This window comes from Schistocerca nitens, chromosome 5, assembly GCF_023898315.1.
Source record: "Schistocerca nitens isolate TAMUIC-IGC-003100 chromosome 5, iqSchNite1.1, whole genome shotgun sequence".
Classification (NCBI taxonomy): Eukaryota; Metazoa; Arthropoda; class Insecta; order Orthoptera; family Acrididae; genus Schistocerca; species Schistocerca nitens.
This window is the reverse complement of record NC_064618.1, coordinates 222,503,716-222,524,535: the sequence shown is the minus strand read 5'-3', so window position 1 is coordinate 222,524,535 and position 20,820 is coordinate 222,503,716.

Below are 20,820 nucleotides of genomic sequence, written 5' to 3'. Positions count from 1 at the left end.
AATTGAAAACGGAAACCACGTGTGTACGTGTACCTCACCCCTCGTGGTAATGTGCAAGTGCGTCAGTGAAAAAGACCAATAAAAAGGTGTTAGCATGTGGACGTAATGTGCTGTTCCAGTCTCTTCTGTACCTAAGGTCCATCACCGTTCCCTTTGGATCCCTACGTAATTCGGTGCTCTCCGATACACACGATCAAACAGCGGAGGAGTGGTACTCAAGCGTCAACTTTAGGTTACAATATCTCCGGATGTAATTAACATTTTACAATGCAACAAACGGCACTGATTACGTATTTGTTTATATGTTCAGATGTGCTAACAAAACTAACGGGGCTTCATTTAAAAAAACGTAGGTTTGTGTTAAAAAACATACTTCCGTGCATTTTTTTATGGTTTGTATTAACCAATTACACTAGCCCCTCTGCTCACGTTCGGTCTGTGGAATCGATTCGTCAGTATTTGATGTGGTTTACGAAATATATCCAGCGGTAATGTTAGGTGACGGTAATGTTAGGTGACTCACCCTGTATAAGGACCAGTAGTATTTTCACGTTAACGATATCGCGTGTTTGTATCTTAGTATTTCTCCGCAAAATACAATGGAAAGAAATGAATGAAATATACTACTAGCAAAGAATACATCACGTTACATGAATGTCAGTTGTATCTCGAAACTCTTTCGAACTGTATTGCTTAAGTGCAGTACGGGACACAAGTTCAGTGTACGTCGATTTCTTAGTTTCAACTAGCATTGCTGTCCTGTTGTTCACTTGAACTATGTATCCCCTGCTTCACTAAACTGTAAATGAAACACCGGATAGAAATTAAAAGCTCAATCGAAGTGTGTTGCTTAAGTAGAGTACGGAATACGACTTTGTCGTAAGTCGATTTCTTCGTTTTCACTAGCATTACTGTCCTGTTCTTCACTTGAACGATGTATCCTCCGCTTCAGTAAACCGTAAGCGGAACACGGGATACAAATTGTAGATGTGTTGTTTATTTCGTCTCAGCTATTACTAACAGTCCTTTCTTACGTACATATCAGTACTATTGATGACAGAAGGACCTAAGTATGTAATATATGTATACCTGACTTTCGTTGACCTTTATATATGTACACTGGTAACGAAAAGGTAGAAATAGACGTAAGTTACATTTGCAACCCGTGCCACAATTGAACTACACGGAGACAAGAAGACGACATATGTAGAATTTATATCCCGTACTTCACTATGGGGTAGTTTTCTTGTTGCCTTAGACGCTAATAGTATCCCATTCGTTACTTGAGCTATATAGCTATACGCAACATTTGTATCTTGCTCGCCAATTGACATATATAGTGTCGGTGTAAAGGCGAAGTGAAGGACGGGATACAAATTTCAGTTGTGTCGGGGGTTTCGCCTGTGATATAGCAAGTACACATTCGAAAATGTCGTACTGATACTAGTGCTGGGAAACGAAAGAAGATCGACAGTCCGCAGCTCGTGGTCGTGCGGTAGCGTTCTCGCTTCCCGCGCCCGGGTTCCCGGGTTGGATTCCCGACGGGGTCAGGGATTTTCTCTGCCTCGTGATGACTGGGTGTTGTGTGATGTCCTTAGGTTAGTTAGGTTTAAGTAGTTCTACGTTCTAGGGGACTGATGACCATAGATGTTAAGTCCCATAGTGCTCAGAGCCATTTGAACCATTTTTTGAAGATCGACAGCTGAGAAATTTCTGTTACGTGCGTCACAACACGAAAATACACATATTGGTGGAATAAAACAGTAAAATATGTCAAAATAGTGAAATACAGTGAAAGAAGCAAACGGTCATTTGACCATCTCCTTCTGTGCAGATGCACAGTGCCCGAACTCTTAAGGGAATCGGCAACAAGCCGCGAGTAATGTGTATAATGGGCAGGGGCACTATAAATATAGTGCGGGACAATTGGTTAGGAATGTGGGTCTCACAGGAGGCGTGCAAGAGATAAGTCCCTGCAGTGGCACTATCCTCTGTGTCCTCGGTGGCTCAGATGGATGGAGCGTCTGCCATGTAAGCAGGAGATCCCGGGTTCGAGTCATACATTTTCAACTGTGCCCGTTGACTTATATCAACGCCTGTATGTAGCTAGGGGTATTCATTTCATTGTGATGTTTTCACTGTTTGAGCAACGTCTATTCTGGATCTATGGTCCACGCAGCTACACCTAACACTACCGCCTTAACACTCCCTTCTTAGTTTGGTGTAGAGATTCAACCTTGCAACACTAGTGATTTATCTCAGGGTCCAGGTACGCTTTGGCCAGTTCTTCTTCGGCATTGAATCTCTTTCTTCTGTGCAGCCTTCTATAACTGAAATGGCTATAGAACAAATCACTACTTCTCTACTTAAATAAAGTGTAGATTGGTTCCACTTAACTCGGTATATTGTCACAAACTTTCATTAATCGTTACACGCTACCTGGGACATCACCTTTCCCAGAAGAAACTAATATTGCTGTCTAAAAGACACCTTATTAACATGTCTGTGATTAGTATAAAACAGCAATCGCTTGTGTGCATCATATTCGTCTTCGTTGGTGCTAGAGGTCTCCCATGGTACCAGAGCTCCTTCATTCCTCCTTGCTCCATAGAGATTACAAATGTCCTCCAGCAGGCAGACACTTCACCTGTCGGGTAATACTTTCCCACAGTATGTGTTTACAAACTAATTGTCATCACGCACATCTTTACCCTTAGCTCTGTATTTGACGCACGTGGTACACGCCCTTCCATGAATGGCAAGTGGGATTCGAATGAGAGTTTCCCTGCTGACGGGACCGGAGAAACGCCAGAGAATCAGAACATTGGGCAGAATTTTTCTGTATTCGTGGAGAAACAATATTCGGGAAAAAAGACTGGTTTGTTGGTTAAGTTCTTTTGTTACTTTTGACGGTTCAGAACTAAAGTAATAACTACGAGATTAATAAATAGCTCTTCATGAAAATCGGAAACGTTTTCCGTATAAATTTTGGAGGCTCTGTCCGAAATCAACTGAACGAGTGACGACGCAGTTATGCCACCTAATCTACGACGAATATTCCTGAGTGCCGTTTTGCCTGCGACGACGTAGTTGTTGTGTCTAGACAAGACAGCCTAGACACAATGAGAGGAAGCCGAAAGGCACGCGCTTAAACTCAGGCAGGCTGGCGTGAGGTCTGAAACAGGATACGTAATGAATGCTATAAAGAAAAGTACGTAGCTTCTGGAATACTTAACTTTAATCCACATTTGTAGAACATCGCTCTTGATGATACATTAATAGAATCTCAATATCAATTGAATACGGCGCCTTGCTAGGTCGTAGCAAATGTAGCTGAAGGCTATGCTAACTATCGTCTCGGAAAATGAGAGCGTATTTGTCAGTGAACCATTGCTATGAACGTCGGCTGTACAACTGGGGCGAGTGCCATGACGTCTCTCTAGACCTGCCGTGTGGTGGCGCTCGGTCTGCTATCACTGACAGTGGCGACACGCGGGTCCGGCGTATACTAATGGACCGCGGCCGATTTAAAGGCTACCACCTAGCAAGTGTGGTGTCTGGCGGTGACACCACAGTAGTGATGTGTAATTCTGGTGATTTTGGATCTACGACGAAGATTCACATTTTAACGACGATTAATGCTGGCAGAGTGACGCAAGGAAAAATTCATACGGGACGAAAGGAGAAATACCCGCCGAAAAAAGAGAAAAAATCTAAAAAAGTCAACTCCAGGTGAATCCGGAAAAATAAATAAAAATATAGCCTCTGCGGCAGTTAAAACCAGTAAATCCTTACATAAGTTAATTTTCTGGACAGTTACAGATGACAGAAGAAATCAGAAAGGCTAGAGAGAATTTTCAGACTTTACTTATCAATCACCATCTGGTGAACTTGAAGCTAAGAAGTCACTCGTTGAAACCATTTTCAGAAACGCAGTTTGGAGCAATCTGAAATATGTTGTGTATAGATAATGGGTTGAAAAATTAAATGACTACCGAGATTTGTTACCATTTATCCAACATTGAAAACTTGCGGTGGAAATTAACGACGACATAAAATACGAAGACGGCGGCGATGATGCCGATGAAGAACAAGGTACAATCCAAATCGGTAGCGGTAGAAGACCCAGTTTACGCTAAAAGAAGACGGATAAAGATTCCGATTTAGAAACAAGCGATGAAAGTGAAACACGATTCTCACCACACTCACAAGATTAATGTAAATTTTCTCTGTCATTTCGTTACGTCGAAGGTGCTCTTAAGTCATTTAGCGGCGGTGACGGATGTACAGTTAAAGAGGTGATCGTGGACTTCGAGGAATCAGTGTTTTTAATGGTTCGAATGGACTGCACATGCTTGTATTCGCAAAAAAATGACCTGAAAGTTTGGCTAAGATTTTCGTTCAGGGTGAGTAGGGTCTTACATAGAGGGCTACACTGAAGAAAGCTTTGAAGGAATAATTCGGTGCGAAAAGAACGGAAATCCATCAATTACTGTCTCGAAGAGAGAAGAAACGGGAAGAGTCTCTTCGAGAATGTTTACTCGAAATGAAGTAAATTACCAGCTGTACTGATACTTATAATTAATCGCTATTTCAGTATATGATTGATGGCATAGAAGACAACTCACGCACGAAATTTCTACTTTATGGCGCTGGAAGTGTGAGAGAGGTTAAGGAAAAATAGAGCTATGAAGTATCATCTGAATACCGGATAAGAATAATCAAAAAGCGACTATGAAGGCTAATAATGTTAAGAATAGTATTAAAAACCGTAAATTTGAAAATGTACGAATAAGTATCTTAGAGGTGCAGGCGCTAATTGACTATGACACTCAGCTTTTTTTTTTTTACGACAGGATTCTCCAAGTTTGCAATAACAGATGTAATCTTGAGAGGATCTGGGGAAAACTTCGTCCCTTCAGAAGGGTATTTTACAGTTGACATTGATGGTATGAAATAACAGATATTTATGTGGTTTCTAGAGACACAGTGAATTTAGAAATGGAAGTTGGAAACGATTTTGCAGATCAAACTGAAGTGTTAACAAATAAGGGCAGAGCTACTATTAGTAAATCAGAACAGAAACCTCATCTTATGTGTATCCATGTAGCAGAAAACCAGAATAAGATACTGGAAGCTCTGTTAGCGATGAAACAAAGAAACACATTGAAGATACAGTGAGTAATATCACCCCAAAGAAGACGAAGTCCTCTGATGTCAGAAACATTCAGTCTGGAGAAAAGGAGAATGGAAACTGGATCATGTCTGTGTGTGGGAAATCTACTACATGAATGTTATCAGATCTTTAAACACTGATAAAGAAAAAATTCCACCGTAAAAAGAACGCAAGACCGTCATAAATTGATAAATAATGAGAAATAGCATATGATCTAGAGAAAATAGTTCCCCATCTGAAGCAAATAGCTGAACAAGTAGCCCCAGTAAAACCAAGGAAATATTCCTTTGTGGAACAATGAGTGTGATACAACAATTGTAAACAAACACCAAGCATGGTTAAGATATCAGAGTCATAAAACAAAAGAATCAAATTTGGAACAAAACGAAGAAAGGTAATCTAAAAAAAATTATAAGAAGAGTTAAACACCGATACCAAACGAAGTGGTGTACAGTGACCTGGAGCCCGTTACAGATGCTTTACGGAAGAAAAGGATCTCTTTCTTTGGCCGTATTATGAGGAGACCACAAACCAAATTACCAAGAAAAATTAAAGAGGATACTGGAACATGAAGCAACAATTAGGATGGATAAAGGAAATCAGGGAGGTATGAAAGAGCTAGAATGAAGCCTGGACGATTTGCAAAACAAAACGGAGAATTTAAAATACTTGAAAGACATACAGATGTTTAAACCTAAAACAGACAAACGACATACAATAAAAATGGTATTTACGGATGAGAAACGACAGAATGGAGCAGGACGAAAAAGGTAATGGGAAATTCTAAAAGAAAAAAAAAACTGATTACAAATGACCAGTAAATGACTGCCTGAAGTGGTCCAGTAAGGGTGTAAAATCGGAAAAAGAAGAAGAAGAAGAAGAAGAAATGTGGAAATCGGACAAAGATTAAAAAAATTTTCCTCCTTCAACCCCAAGATACGTAGAAAAAAAATATTAAGTTAAATAGACAAATAAAAAAAACTTTGTCGTGCACCGTTCACTGCTTATTTCGAAAAGTATTTAATGGTTGAATACTACAAAAAATCAACAGTTTTCTCCTATTAATTCTATTTTTTTGAAACACTGCTCAAACCACAGGGGTTGTAACCGAGGATCATATGACCAATTGGGTATTACGGATAATCAGTGCTTAAGAGCGAAAACTGAGATAGAAGAACTGTGTTTTTCGTATTAATTTGTCCATTTTCAAGGACTACAGTCAACTAAAGGAATATTATGTAGACACAGGCAGCAGATACCCTACTTTCTATTTTGATTTTAAACTACGAATTAATTTCTCCTCATACAATGACGCAAGCTTGCTGTGGCTCCTCACATTCTTAATCCTGAAAAGTAAATGGAGCATTGTACCTCATTGTTACTGTATTTCTTAAAGTAATTCCAGGCTAGGGATAGTGCCAGTCTGTAACGCAACTGATGTCCAGTGATGACAGCGAGAAACTACCAAATAAGTCAGATGGGACAAGTGTTTCACACTACATGTACACCGTGTGAAAGGCCGCGTCATATGGCAGCAAGTACGTTATTGTCTCACCAATGGTGTACCAGTTCTTAGACCATATGTTTGTTGCCAGTTTGTGTCTCCATTGCTATTAAAATAACCCTTATCACTTTTCCCATTCGCTATAATAATGCGATATTTCAAAGCAATGCAATGCATTTTTCACTGCTGCAACGGCTAATTGATATTTCGTTATTTTCACCCGGTTTTTAGTAAAAATAAAAAAAAAAAAACACCGAACATTACCGAGACCAAACAAATACCGAAAATACCGGTTAACAATAACGGTATCGGTCTTTCAGATCCCCACCCCCTAGAGCCAACAGACAGGTTGAGAGGATCAATTCTACTTTGGCTAAAATCATTGCTAAGTTTAGTATTGATAGCCCTAATAAATGGTATCAGCTGGTACCTTTAGTTCAACCTGCCATGAATTCAACATACCACAGAATTATTTGGAAACAGCATTTGAACTTTTGGCAGAAGTTAAGATACGCACACAGACTAATCTTCACATCACAAAGTTATTAGAAGAAGAAATTATTAATTCATTTGAAGAGAGACGCAGTAAAGTGTAAGAAGAATATCGTTCTGTCATCAACCGACATCGGAAGACGGCCTCAACGTTCAAATTTGGTGACCTGGTAGCAATAAAACGAACACAAACTGGAACAACACTAACGTTGAAAGCCAAAAATTTAGGTCCTTATTCAGTTACCAAAGTTAAAACTAATGATACCTATGAATTATGCCGAGAAGGTGATAATCAAGGGGGTACCTGGCCTGGAAACAATATGCGCTGAATTATTGCAATCCTGGCCAAGTGACTATTCGTCATACGAATTAGATAACTGTCAGGCTGACCGAATATGGGATTCGGATGGGGGGTTTAAGGGTGTCCCTGCTGACGACACTGGTGACACACACCAGAGAAGCCGAATATTGGACAGCAGATTTGTGTGTTCGTGGAGAAACAATATTCACGGAAAAGATATTTCTTACGCTATATGCAGTGTATCCTTCTCACCCCTCAGGCTGTCCAAAAATTATGCACACATTGCATAATCCGCCACCGGCAATTTTACTGTTACAAGCCACTCGTATACATTTAATGAGCATAATTTGAAAGAGCTGTTGTTATTGCCTTCAGCAACCAGTGGGAATTTAAAGTCGGTAGTAAGCTGCCATGCATTTTTCAACCACCGGTACTTTCCTTCGTCTATAAGAGCACGTGTCCGATCAAGGTTCAGTACTTAATCTGTAATTTTAATAACAAAAGGAAAGTTATTATTTACGTCGGCGTACTTAAAAAAATACACTCCTGGAAATGGAAATAAGAACACCGTGAATTCATTGTCCCAGGAAGGGGAAACTTTATTGACACATTCCTGGGGTCAGATACATCACATGATCACACTGACAGAACCACAGGCACATAGACACAGGCAACAGAGCATGCACAATGTCGGCACTAGTACAGTGTGTATCCACCTTTCGCAGCAATGCAGGCTGCTATTCTCCCATGGAGACTATCGTAGAGATGCTGGATGTAGTCCTGTGGAACGGCTTGCCATGTCATTTCCACCTGGCGCCTCAGTTGGACCAGTGTTCGTGCTGGACGTGCAGACCGCATGAGACGACGCTTCATCCAGTCCCAAACATGCTCAATGGGGGACAGATCCGGAGATCTTGCTGGCCAGGATAGTTGACTTACACCTTCTAGAGCACGTTGGGTGGCACGGGATACATGCGGACGTGCATTGTCCTGTTGGAACAGCAAGTTCCCTTGCCGGTCTAGGAATGGTAGAACGATGGGTTCGATGACGGTTTGGATGTACCGTGCACTATTCAGTGTCCCCTCGACGATCACCAGTGGTGTACGGCCAGTGTAGGAGATCGCTCCCCACACCATGATGCCGGGTGTTGGCCCTGTGTGCCTCGCTCGTATGCAGTCCTGATTGTGGCGCTCACCTGCACGGCGCCAAACACGCATACGACCATCATTGGCACCAAGGCAGAAGCGACTCTCATCGCTGAAGACGACACGTCTCCATTCGTCCCTCCATTCACGCCTGTCGCGACACCACTGGAGGCGGGCTGCACGATGTTGGGGCGTGAGCGGAAGACGGCCTAACGGTGTGCGGGACCGTAGCCCAGCTTCATGGAGACGGTTGCGAATGGTCCTCGCCAATACCCCAGGAGCAACAGTGTCCCTAATTTGCTGGGAAGTGGCGGTGCGGTCCCCTACGGCAGTGCGTAGGATCCTACGGTCTTGGCGTGCATCCGTGTGTCGCTGCGGTCCGGTCCCAGGTCGACGGGCACGTACACCTTCCGCCGACCACTGGCGACAACATCGATGTACTGTGTAGACCTCACGCCCCACGTGTTGAGCAATTCGGCGGTACGTCCACCCGGCCTCCCGCATGCCCACTATACGCCCTCGCTCAAAGTCCGTCAACTGCACATACGGTTCACGTCCACGCTGTCGCGGCATGCTACCAGTGTTAAAGACTGCGATGGAGCTCCGTATGCCACGGCAAACTGGCTGACACTGACGGCGGCGGTGCACAAATGCTGCGCAGCTAGCGCCATTCGACGGCCAACACCGCGGTTCCTGGTGTGTCCGCTGTGCCGTGCGTGTTATCATTTCTTGTACAGCCCTCTCGCAGTGTCCGGAGCAAGTATGGTGGGTCTGACACACCGGTGTCAATGTGTTCTTTTTTCTATTTCCAGGAGTGTATTATGCACCTTTTTTTAATCGTTGTAGAACGAATTCTTCAGACACGGTACAAAGATAACTAGTGGACACAGACACACAGTTAAAAAAAATACAATCCAGAATTAATATTAATTTCGTTTATTTGTAAGAAGTGGCTTCAATTCTCTACGTCACTGTCTAAGACAATCGTGTTGCTTTCCTAGCACAATTAAATGATATAAAAGGGTGCACATAGGTAGATACAGTGCTCGAAATGTTATGGTAGATGTTGGCGTAGTAGACTGGCTCACTACTGTTTCAGCAAATTTTACGTCGACAGCCGGCCGCGGTGGTCTCGTGGTTCTAGGCGCGCAGTCCGGAACCGTGCGACTGCTACGGTCGCAGGTTCAAATCCTGCCTCGGGCCTGGATGTGTGTGATGTCCTTAGGTTAGTTAGGTTTAAGTAGTTCTAAGTTCTAGGGGACTGATGACCACAGCTGTTAAGTCCCATAGTGCTCAGAGCCATTTGAACCATTTGATTTTTTTACGTCGACATTTATTCTGGTATGCTATTTCTAGAACTGGCTTTTAGGTTTCGTGACAGACTGTAAGTGAGTTTTTTCCTATTTTAAGGTAGTCAGCTTAACTGACTAATTATATTATTTTATAACCTTTCGTAGTCTCAGCATGGTCTTAGTCCAAATAAATACAGTAGTCTTGATGCAATGCTCTTCTGAGGCTCCCACCGCAGATTCGAAGGTCGTATTGCTAAAAGCCCGCCCAGTTTGCAGAGAGTTGTTTCCTGAAAGTGTAAAGCTTCGTCTACCTTCCCAACAAGTTGGTGTAGTGTTGCTTCACATGATTTGTCTGGTTGATATGCATATTGGATTTCTTATAGCAAACGTTAAGACCAATGCATCTTTATCCCCTTTAAGATGACCGTCCCTTTTTCCGACCAACGACCACTCTTTGATTAACGACATCCTCTCTTTAAGACGACTACAAACAATCATAGAAGAGAGAATTACAATGCTATATTACTCTGAGGTTTCTTGTCGACATTGTGACACAACACTCTCTAAAATTTCATTGTCATTTGTACTCCTAATAGCAAACAATTATGTTTTTTCCTCTGCAGTGAACAGTTATGGCTAGTTCTTGCACTAGAACAGCGAATTTTCGTTATTAGAGAGAGCGAGAAAGGAAAATCTCAGCGTCAGTTAGCGACTGACTTTAGCTGTGGAAAAAGTCAAATACAGAACAAAATTACAAATATTAGGAGCTGTGTAATGAAACAGGAAGAAAACACCAACAAAAATTCAAAGAAAAGACGGTGGCAACCATTTGAAGACGCCAATAGTACTGCTTGAGAGTGGTTTAATAGAGCAAATGCCTAAGGATTTCCTATTAGTGGATCGATGCTACAGGAAAATACTTTTAAATTTGCTTCGATCTTGGAATTCCTAATTTCAATGCAAGTAACAGCTGGTTGAACCTATTTCGTGTTTGACACAGTATTGTTTTCCAAGCAGTGTGTGGAAAAAGCGTAAAAGTTAATCACGATGTTGTATCTGAGTGGAAGTCGGAACTTAGAGTAATTACAAGTGGCTACTGTGATAGTGGCTTTTACAACATGAATGAAACTGGTCTATTTTTTAAAACTATTCCAGACAAAACACTAAGAGTGAAGGGTGATCAAGAACACTGACGTTTCCTTGCTTGGTGTTTCCTGAAATGCGAATAAAAATGCATGGATGACGTGTGACGTTATCCGTTCTTGGCTGAATACTTAAATCTAAAAATGAGCATTTAGAAACGTAGACTCCTGCTCTTCGTAAATAATACACCACGTCATTACCGCCAAAAGTTACCAAACCTGGAAGTAAAGTTTTATCCTGCCAACACAACACTGTGCGTTCAGCCTCTTGGCCAAGGAGTGATCCGCTCATTTAAATTAAATTACCGAAAGAAGCTTCTGCGTTCTCTAATTGCGAAAATGAACATCACCACATCCGCGTACGACCTGTCTAAGTCTGTGACCTTAGGTGATACTGTCAGCTAGCTTAAAAGTGCGTGGAATGAAGTGAAAAACGAAACAATTGGAAAACGCCTTATTAATTCTGGTTTTCATCCTTCACAAAATGTGGACGCTGGAGAAGACGGAGGTGGCGATGAATCAATAAACATCCTCAGTCACCTGTGTGATGCTGCCAAAATTTAACTGGACAATTCTACAGTGAACAAAGCAATCGAATGCTTCAATTGTGGTGATAATTGCGAAGATGTCATTGCGGGAAAGAAGCCAGGTCTTCAGTTTCTAGATAACCAAAATAGTGATAGTGAAAAGGCCGAATTCCTGTAGAGGCAATCCCATTAGGTGATGCCTTACTTAGTACTGCCAGACACAAGTCCCTTGCTCCTGAGCTTTCGAATAAAAAACTGACGTTCCTACTATCTAAGGTGGAAAAGGAATATGAATATGGGACTGGAAATAAACGTATGAAGAAGTGTGTGCAGATGCCATTTTCCGCGTACTTTACTACGTAAACGGTTAGTTACGTACTGTATTATTATTACTGTTATTAATACATTATAAGAGCTTGTTTTTCATCGTAGCAGTTGTCATTAAATTATGTTTAAACAATAATCTTCAGCATCACATTTTACCTTGATTACCCGTTAAGAAGAACCCGCTCCAGACGAATACTTCCTTACAAAAATTCCAGTGGTCGGCTTAAAGTGCTTTCACTGTAATTATAACAGCAGTTTACGCACGGTACACGAGTATGCGTTCAGCTGTGAAACTGACGCCCTTCTCTGAACAAGGAATTACGCAAAATTTGATACGAAATGTACAAATACTGTCATTCAAGCCTAGGGAGCATTTAGGTGAGAGGCGTTTAGTCATTATTGGCTGCTGTGGTACTCCCAATACTAACTGTTCACTGTAAATGTAAATGTCGTGTGACTACGGCCAAGTGTGTGTGAAATAACTTTCATCTTTTTCACATTAATTGCAAGTCGTTTCCTAAGATTTTTAAGGGAACGATTATTATCTGCGCTCGTTGCTTGTATTGCCGATAATTCCTTAACATAGGCTTTTTTTTTCATCTTCAAAGCGAAAATTGGTTTGATGCATTTCTCCAAGCTACTCTATCCTGTGCAATCCTCTTCATGTCTGCATAATTTCTTAAACATATAAGGGCGGTAAAATGTTCTGTTTTAAAACGTTGTGGCAGCGTATAAAACACGTACCGTAACTGCGATGCGGGTGCATAAGCACCGACATGTGAATAAGGGACTAGCCTGGCGCCGTCCGCTGTGGCCGAGCGGTTCTAGGAGCTTCAGACCGGAACCGCGCTGCTGCTACGGTCGCAGGTTCGAATCCTGCCTCGGGCATGGATGTGTGTGATGTCCTTAGGTTAGTCAGCTGTAAGTAGTTCTAAGTCTAGGGGACTGATGACCTCAGATGTTAAGTCACATTGAAAAAAAGAACAGCCCTCGGTCACTATATTTAAACGAATTAATAGGGTTTCAACACTGCTAGGAGTGTCTTTCTCAGAATTTAAATCAAATAATGGTCTATATTATATAACATGGTCACAGAATTATGACAAAAAACTTATGACAGAGTATAAGTACGGAATTATCGTACTTATATGTCATTCATAAAATAATAAATGTGCCAAAAGGGCTAATATTTCAATTGTAACTATTCACGGTCTCTGAACGTGCAGCCATGTACGAAATTTTGTTAAATCTCATAGTGCTTAGAGCCATTTGAACCATTCTGAGCCATTAGCGTGGCCTTCATGGCTTTCCAACGCGTGTGTGGTAAACGCGGGAACGTGAACTATGGCGACGTTGTTAGCAAATACGTCCCAAACGACCAGTGTGCTGTTATTTTGTTCTTGTCTGCAGAAGGACAAGAACCAGTAGAAATTAATCGGAAAGTGAAGAATGTGTATGGGACATCACGTTCGTCGAAAACCAACGTTGTGGAATGGGGCGCCAAGTTCCGAGCTGGTCGCGATTCGTCACAAGACGCCGGTCGACCTAGGAGGTCAGCCTCATCCGTTATGGACAAAAATAAGTCGAAGACACTCGAGCCCCACCCTGATCTTTCCCCATGCGATTATCACGCTTTCGGTCCTTTCAGAAAGTCCTTAGGAGGTCGACGATTCCTATCGAACAAGGATGTGTTGCAGGGAGTTATAAACTTCTTCACGCAGCAGGATATGGTATTTTACCAAACCGGTATCATTAATCTGGTGCTCGGTTGGTTGACTGCCTCAATGCTTTTGACGATTTTGCCTGATTGGCATACCCATTCTCGACTGTACGACCTTCCCACCCTTTTACATTAGTTTCAACTGCAGTCAAACGTTGTCTCCTCCTACAATTTTAATCATTCTCCCCCCCCCCCCCCCCCCCACACACACACTCATCCCTCCTGACTTCCCACTACGTCAATTTCACAGTTTCTTCATATCGCAGGGTGTTTTCTGTCAAATGATCACATCCAATACTACAAATCGAAAAACATTATCCCTAGTTTCAGCAATGCAGGATCAGCCCATCCCATATTTAATCGCTATTTTTCGTGTCAGCAAGAACAGCTGAACACAACACTGATGCGCGAAATTTTGCTAGTAAAAATGATTCGAGTCGAAGGCGGCACAGTCTATGATCAACGTTAGTGAAACACAGATGTCCTACTTCAGCTTGATCACAGTTCATTTTTATGGTAATCTAAGTTCTATAAATTTATGAAATCCGACCATAAGACCGGTATATGACGTAATAACTAAAGTTATATAGATTTAGTGACGATCTGTGTGTGTGTTTCGGCACAGAAGGAAAATAGACGAACTTCTTGCAGGACACGTCCTGGACAATGTTAGTAAATTTCGGAGATCCGCATTTTACGTGTGGGAGATTGCTGCGACATTTATTAACATAGATGGTCTGGACGACACCTAACGTGATATTTTTCACTACAGATGTTCCAGCGTCTAATTAAGTTTGTCTGTTGCGATGTGGGAGGAGAAATAACTGAAGACGAGAGACGGGTGCCGAAGACCATTAAACCAGGTGGAGCTGATACACGCCCCTGTTACATTGCTCATGGGAGGAGAAATAAAATATTAAAGGACGGTGATTACCTATTCCATGCCTCTTCCAGGTCTACTGAATCACACCTAGAATCACACCGCCGGTCGGAGTGGCCGAGCGGTTCTAGGCGCTTCAGTCTGGAACCGCGCGACAGCTACGGTCGCAGGTTCGAATCCTGCCTCGGGCATGGATGTGTGTGATGTCCTTAGGTTAGTTAGGTTTAAGTAGTTCTAAGTTCTAGGGGACTGATGACCACAGCAGTTAAGTCTCATAGTGCTCAGAGCCATTTGAAGAATCACACCTAAATACGAAAAGTTTTAAGCAACCTAACGAACGGAAGTTCCGAAAAGTTATACATGGCTTTACTCATGAATAACACTGTTCTACAGAAAAACCTTTTTTTTCTATTTCTGATAAAAAATGTTGTGATCCTAGTTGTATTCTGAGTGCTGAATTGAAAACTGTTTTTGGTTTTTTACTGTCGGGGATAGTTTATGAGTAATCGCAATTTTATTTCTCTTTTTAGTTTCTGATATAGTGCAGCAAACGTAAGGTGAAATTCGACAAACAAATGCACATCTTTATGATGTTATAAGTTCATCACATTAATGGAGGGTGTGATCTAAAATATAACACAGTAACCTTTGTGTATACACTTTGAAGCATTTATTTGACATGAGAAATTACAGAAAATTGACAAACAATGAGCCACTGCGTTGTAATGCACATCACTTTTTTCTCTGGTATTGTGAATCTTTCTTCTCTCGAATGATATTCCAGCAATAATCTGCTAACATAGAAGGTACCCACTTCCCTTCATAGCGCCTTTCTATGGTAGAAATGTCTTTATGGAATCTTTCCCCATGTTCATCCGATACGTCACTACAACTCTCTGTGAAGTAGTCCAGATGAGAGTCCATCATATGTATCTTCAAAGACATATTGCACCCCAAATCCTGATACGCTTTGATCACATCCTTCACCATTGCTTTGTAGTTAGTAGCTCTTCATCTTCCGAGGAAGTTTTCCGACACCATCTTGAAACAGTCCCATGCGGTTTTTTCTTTATCAGTTAAACATGCTTCAAAATTTGCATCTTTCTGCAGCTCCCTGATTTGTGGGCCCTTGCAGCTGAAAGACGGGGGAATTTGGTAGCTAGATATGCAAACCCACAACCTGTTGGATCCATGGCCTTCACGAATTGTTTCATCAGGCCAAGTATGATGTGAAGCGGTGGAAGTAGTATATATTCAGGAGCTACCAGACTTTCACGTTGTACATTCTTTTCGCCAACTTTACATCTTCGCCTAGGCCATTTCTTTTTCACGTAGAGAGAATTTCGGTCTCGACTATCCCACTCGCAAAGAAAACAGGCATACTTTGTGTAGCCTTGTTGCATTTCCAGTATCATAGCAATTACCTGGAAATCTGCACATATTTTCCATCTGTGTTCATTGTATTTTAATGCATTTGGCATCCTTTGTACGAATTCGTAATTGTCTTTAGTCAAACTAGCGTAAGCTACTGGAACAGAGGGTATTTTATTTCCGTTATGGAGCAAAACACCCTTCAGACTTGTTTTCGATGCATCTATGAAAAGTCCCCACTCCTGTGAAATATAAGTGCAGTTCAGCACGTTCATCAGGGCAGCAACGTCATTGCAAAATGTCAGTGCTTCGTCAGTTGAAAAATAAGAAATAAAGGCATGTTCTCTGTGCCTGAACACACTGATTTTAGTACTTTGGTGCAGTAGGTTATACTCTTGTAATCTTGAACCAAGCAGCTGCGCCTTTTGTTTACGTAGTCCAAGATCAGGTACTAAATCATTTAAATCTACCTGTGTTAACAAATGTGGCGATGACTCACTTGCGCAGTGATATAAAGAATCATCATCTGTGATTTCTTCAGTACTACTTATTTCACTGTCACTCGGAATTTGACCTCGAGCTCTTGAAGGTACTGGAAGGTTGTCGGAATGCTGCACTGGCATTCTCGCTGAAGGCAGATCTGGGTAAACAATGTGCCTCTTCGACTTTTTGTTTGTAAAACCCTGAATTTTTGTTAGACAGGAATAACAATCAGTAACATGATCCTTAGGCTCCCTCCACACCATGGGAACAGCAAACAAGGCACATTCTCTTTACCTATCCACCACTGAATTAGTTTGCAGTAACATGTAGCACAACAGAAATGTGGTGCCCACTCTTTATCTTGGTCTCCTACCTCTTGGTCTCCTACCTCTACTCCAAAGTAATGTTTGTATGCTTTCTTTATGACTGAAGAAATTTTCTTCCTATTTCTGGCAAAAGTGAACTTCCCACAGATGTAGCAGAAGTTGTCCGGCTTATATCGACATCCACGACGAAGTGGCATTTCTGCAAATTTAAAACTACCACTTTGGTAATACACCTGTATTAAATTAATAGTAGGGAACTAGAGGAACGCTGATGTGTAAAAACAAGCAGTCGTTTTACCTTCAGCTCCAGGCTCAATCAGTTTACACACAGGAACTAAAAAATTCAACCGTGCTCGGAAATATGACAGACAGTTACTTGTCAGCCAAAACACCCACTCGTTAAGACTGACACAAATTGCGGCTAACACCACTGTTGTAAACTCGATGCACCTGCCCCTAGGAGCTGTGAAGCTTTACTGCCGAGGCAGCGACCGGCTGTCGCCGTTCGAGTTAATGAGATGTTTTAGGTGGTCTTAATGACATAAGTGTGGCGGGGGATAACCTAATGATGTCTGATTCTTCCCACCTGCTGTTGCACAAGAAATTATCACGTTCTATCACTACTGGATGCGGCAACATACCCGTATTTCTCTATAACGTCTCTGTGTTTGCCATGAATTGTGAATATACATATGTATATACATATTACATAAAAAGTATCCCTGACAACGATATTTTGTTTACATATTTGAATTTCCCACGGTAAAATGGTCCAGAAGCACATACTTTAATATCAGAAATAGAACCCATGTCGAACAGTGTAACCAGACAGTTGTGATGAAATGCTGGAGTTGGGGACTGAAAAAGAACGAGTTAAGCAGCACATGGTGGTGGTGTTGAATCTAGTAAGATGGTGAATCTCAGTTGCGAAACTCTGTTCAGGCCATGCCGCTGGAAGAGGGCAATGGCGATTGTCCTGTTGTTTTTCGACTTGCCAGATGCTCCAAGGCTGTACTGGACGATCAGGGGAGACGTATATCATAAGATGAGGGTGCACTTTCGAAGTCCTCCTAATATTTTTGATGATTTAACATGATTTAATATACCACTTGCCACTGTTTTTCGCAGATAACACTAGAATTTTCATTAAAGGATACAATGAAACAGATATATGACAGAAGGTCTCTGGGACAACAAAAGATGTGAAAAGATGGTTTAGTGAAAACTATACGGTGGCAAATAAGAATAAAATGGTATGGGTGAGTTGTTAGATAAATAGGAACAAAAGACAGAATCAGTATAATCATAGAACTAAGAGGCCATAACTCTGAAGAAAGGTCTTGCACAAAGTGTCTAGTTATTTGTATTGATGGTAATTTAATACGAAGAAATCATGTTGAACAACTGAACTGCTTATTATGATGTTGGGTTATTATGGTTACAGCTTCAAAATGTTTATAAACTACCGTAGCACTGACATAGTTTCTTGTAATTACTGTCTAAATGTGCCTATTACGATGTGTTTTTTCTGGAGAAATGAAAGTTGTGCAAAACAATCACTTAAGTTTGAAAAACACGAAATAAGAATAACTGAAGGATTAACACACAGGGCCAGTTTTAGAGATGGTATATATATATATATATATATATATATATATATATACTGAAACGACAAAAATCATGGAATAGCGATATGTACATATACAGATGGCGGTAGTATCGCATACATGTGGTATAAGAGGGCTGTGCAATGGTGGAGCTGTATTTGTACTAGGTGACTCATGTGAAAACATTTCCGACGTGATTATGGCCGCACGACAGGAATTAACAGAATTTAAAAGCGGAATAGTAGTTGGAGGTAGACACATGGGCCATGCCATTCCATTTCGGGAATTGTTAGGGAATTCAGTATTCCAAGAGACACAATGTCAAGAGTGTGCCGAAAATACCAAATTTCAGGGATTACCTCTCACCACGTGCAACGCAGTGGTCAACTACCTCTACTTAACGACCGAGAGCAGCGGCGTATGCGTTGAGTTGTCAGTGCTAACAAACAAGCAGCTCCGATTGAAATAATAGCTGAAAACGTTGTGGGACGTACGACGCACTTACCCGTTAAGACAACCGGCGAAATTTGGCGTTAATAGGCTATGGCAGCAGACGACCGATGCTAGTGCCTTTGCGAACAGCACGTCATCGTCTGCAGCGCCTCTCCTGATCTCCCGAGCATATCGGATGGAACCTAGACGACTGGAAATCTGTGGCCTGGTCAGAAGAGGTAAGAGCAGACGGTAGGGCTCGAGTTCGGCGCAGACCCCACGTAGCGTGGACGCAAGTTCTCAACAAGGCACTATGCAAGATGGTGGTGGGTGTGGGCTGTGTTTACGTGGACGTGGATTGGACTAGGTCCTCTGGTCCAGCTGAACCGATCAGTGACTGGAAATTCGTCTACTTTGAGACCATTTGGAGCCATTCATGGAGTTCATGTTCCTAAACAACGATGAAATTTTTATGGATGACAATGCGCCAAGCCAGTGGGCCACAATTGTTATTAGGGTGTATCTCTCTCAGTATATATATATATATATATATATATATATATATATATATATATATATATATATATATATATAGGGTGTTACAAAAAGGTACGGCCAAACTTTCAGGAAACATTCCTCACACACAAATAAAGAAAAGATGTTATGTGGACATGTGTCCGGAAACGCTTAATTTCCATGTTAGAGCTCATTTTAGCTTCCTCCACCTACGCTCAATGGAGCACGTTATCATGATTTCATACAGGATACTCTACCTGTGCTGCTAGAACATGTGCTTTTACAAGTACGACACAACATGTGGTTCATGCGCGATGGAGCTCCTGCACATTTCAGTCGAAGTGTTCGTACGCTTCTCAACAACAGATTCGGTAACCAATGGATTGGTAGAGGTGGCCCAATTCCATGGCCTCCACGCTCTCCTGACCTCAACCCTCTTGACTTTCATTTATGGGGGCATTTGAAAGCTCTTGTCTACGCAACTCCGGTACCAAATGTAGAGACTCTTCGTGCTCGTATTGTGGACGGCTGTGATACAATACGCCATTCTCCAGGGCTGCATCAGCGCATCAGGGATTCCATGCGAAGGAGGGTGGATGCATGTATCCTCGCTTACAGAGGACATTTTGAACATTTCCTCTAACAAAGTGTTTGAAGTCACGCTGATACGTTCTGTTGCTGTGTGTTTCCATTCCATGATTAATGTGATTTGAAGAGAAGTAATAAAATGAGCTCTAACATGGAAAGTAAGCGTTTCCGGACACATGTCCACATAACATATTTTCTTTCTTTGTGTGTGAGGAATGTTTCCTGAAAGTTTGGCCGTACCTTTTTGTAACACCCTGTATATGGGTGTATGTTTGGGTCCTCCTGTCTGTGTCTTCGTATGTGTGTTTCATTTAAACACAGGGGGATGTTTTAATTGATAAGTACATAAAATGTCCTATATCAGAAAATTACGTTTTTTAAACCTAAAATGATTTTTAGTGCATTGCCTACAGACGTAATTATTTTGGACACCAGCTGATGAAATTTACTCTTGTCATGTATTTTGATGAATCTGATAAACACTGGTATGGTATGTAAATGATTCAGTGCAGTTTATGTAGAAACTTATAGCTCAATAACGTTATGCACTCGGCTGACTAGCGACTTATATCGCGACGCTAGGCTTAACAGTCACTTGGCGACAGTTATCAGAAATAGATCATACGAGACACCGCACGGAGTGGACACATGGTTAGAGGCACCGCCGGAGGTTAGAGTCCTCCCTCGGACATGGGTGTGTGTGTTGTTCTTAGCATAAGTTAAAGTAGTGTGTAAGTCTAGTGACCTGTGACCTCAGCAGTTTGGTCCCTTAGGAATTCACACACTTTGAGCACAGGAGACATTTAATCGATGCGTAAGACGGAAATCACATTTCTGTGTGTGTATTACATCGCAGTGGAACTAGTGTGCTGATGCGAAACGGAATGGCGAAATGTGATTCTTTGCAAGTGACAGGATGCAATATTATCACACAGACGACCAACACCAGCTAAGGACATCTTACGATGATGTATGTGGTGGTTTCTTGTC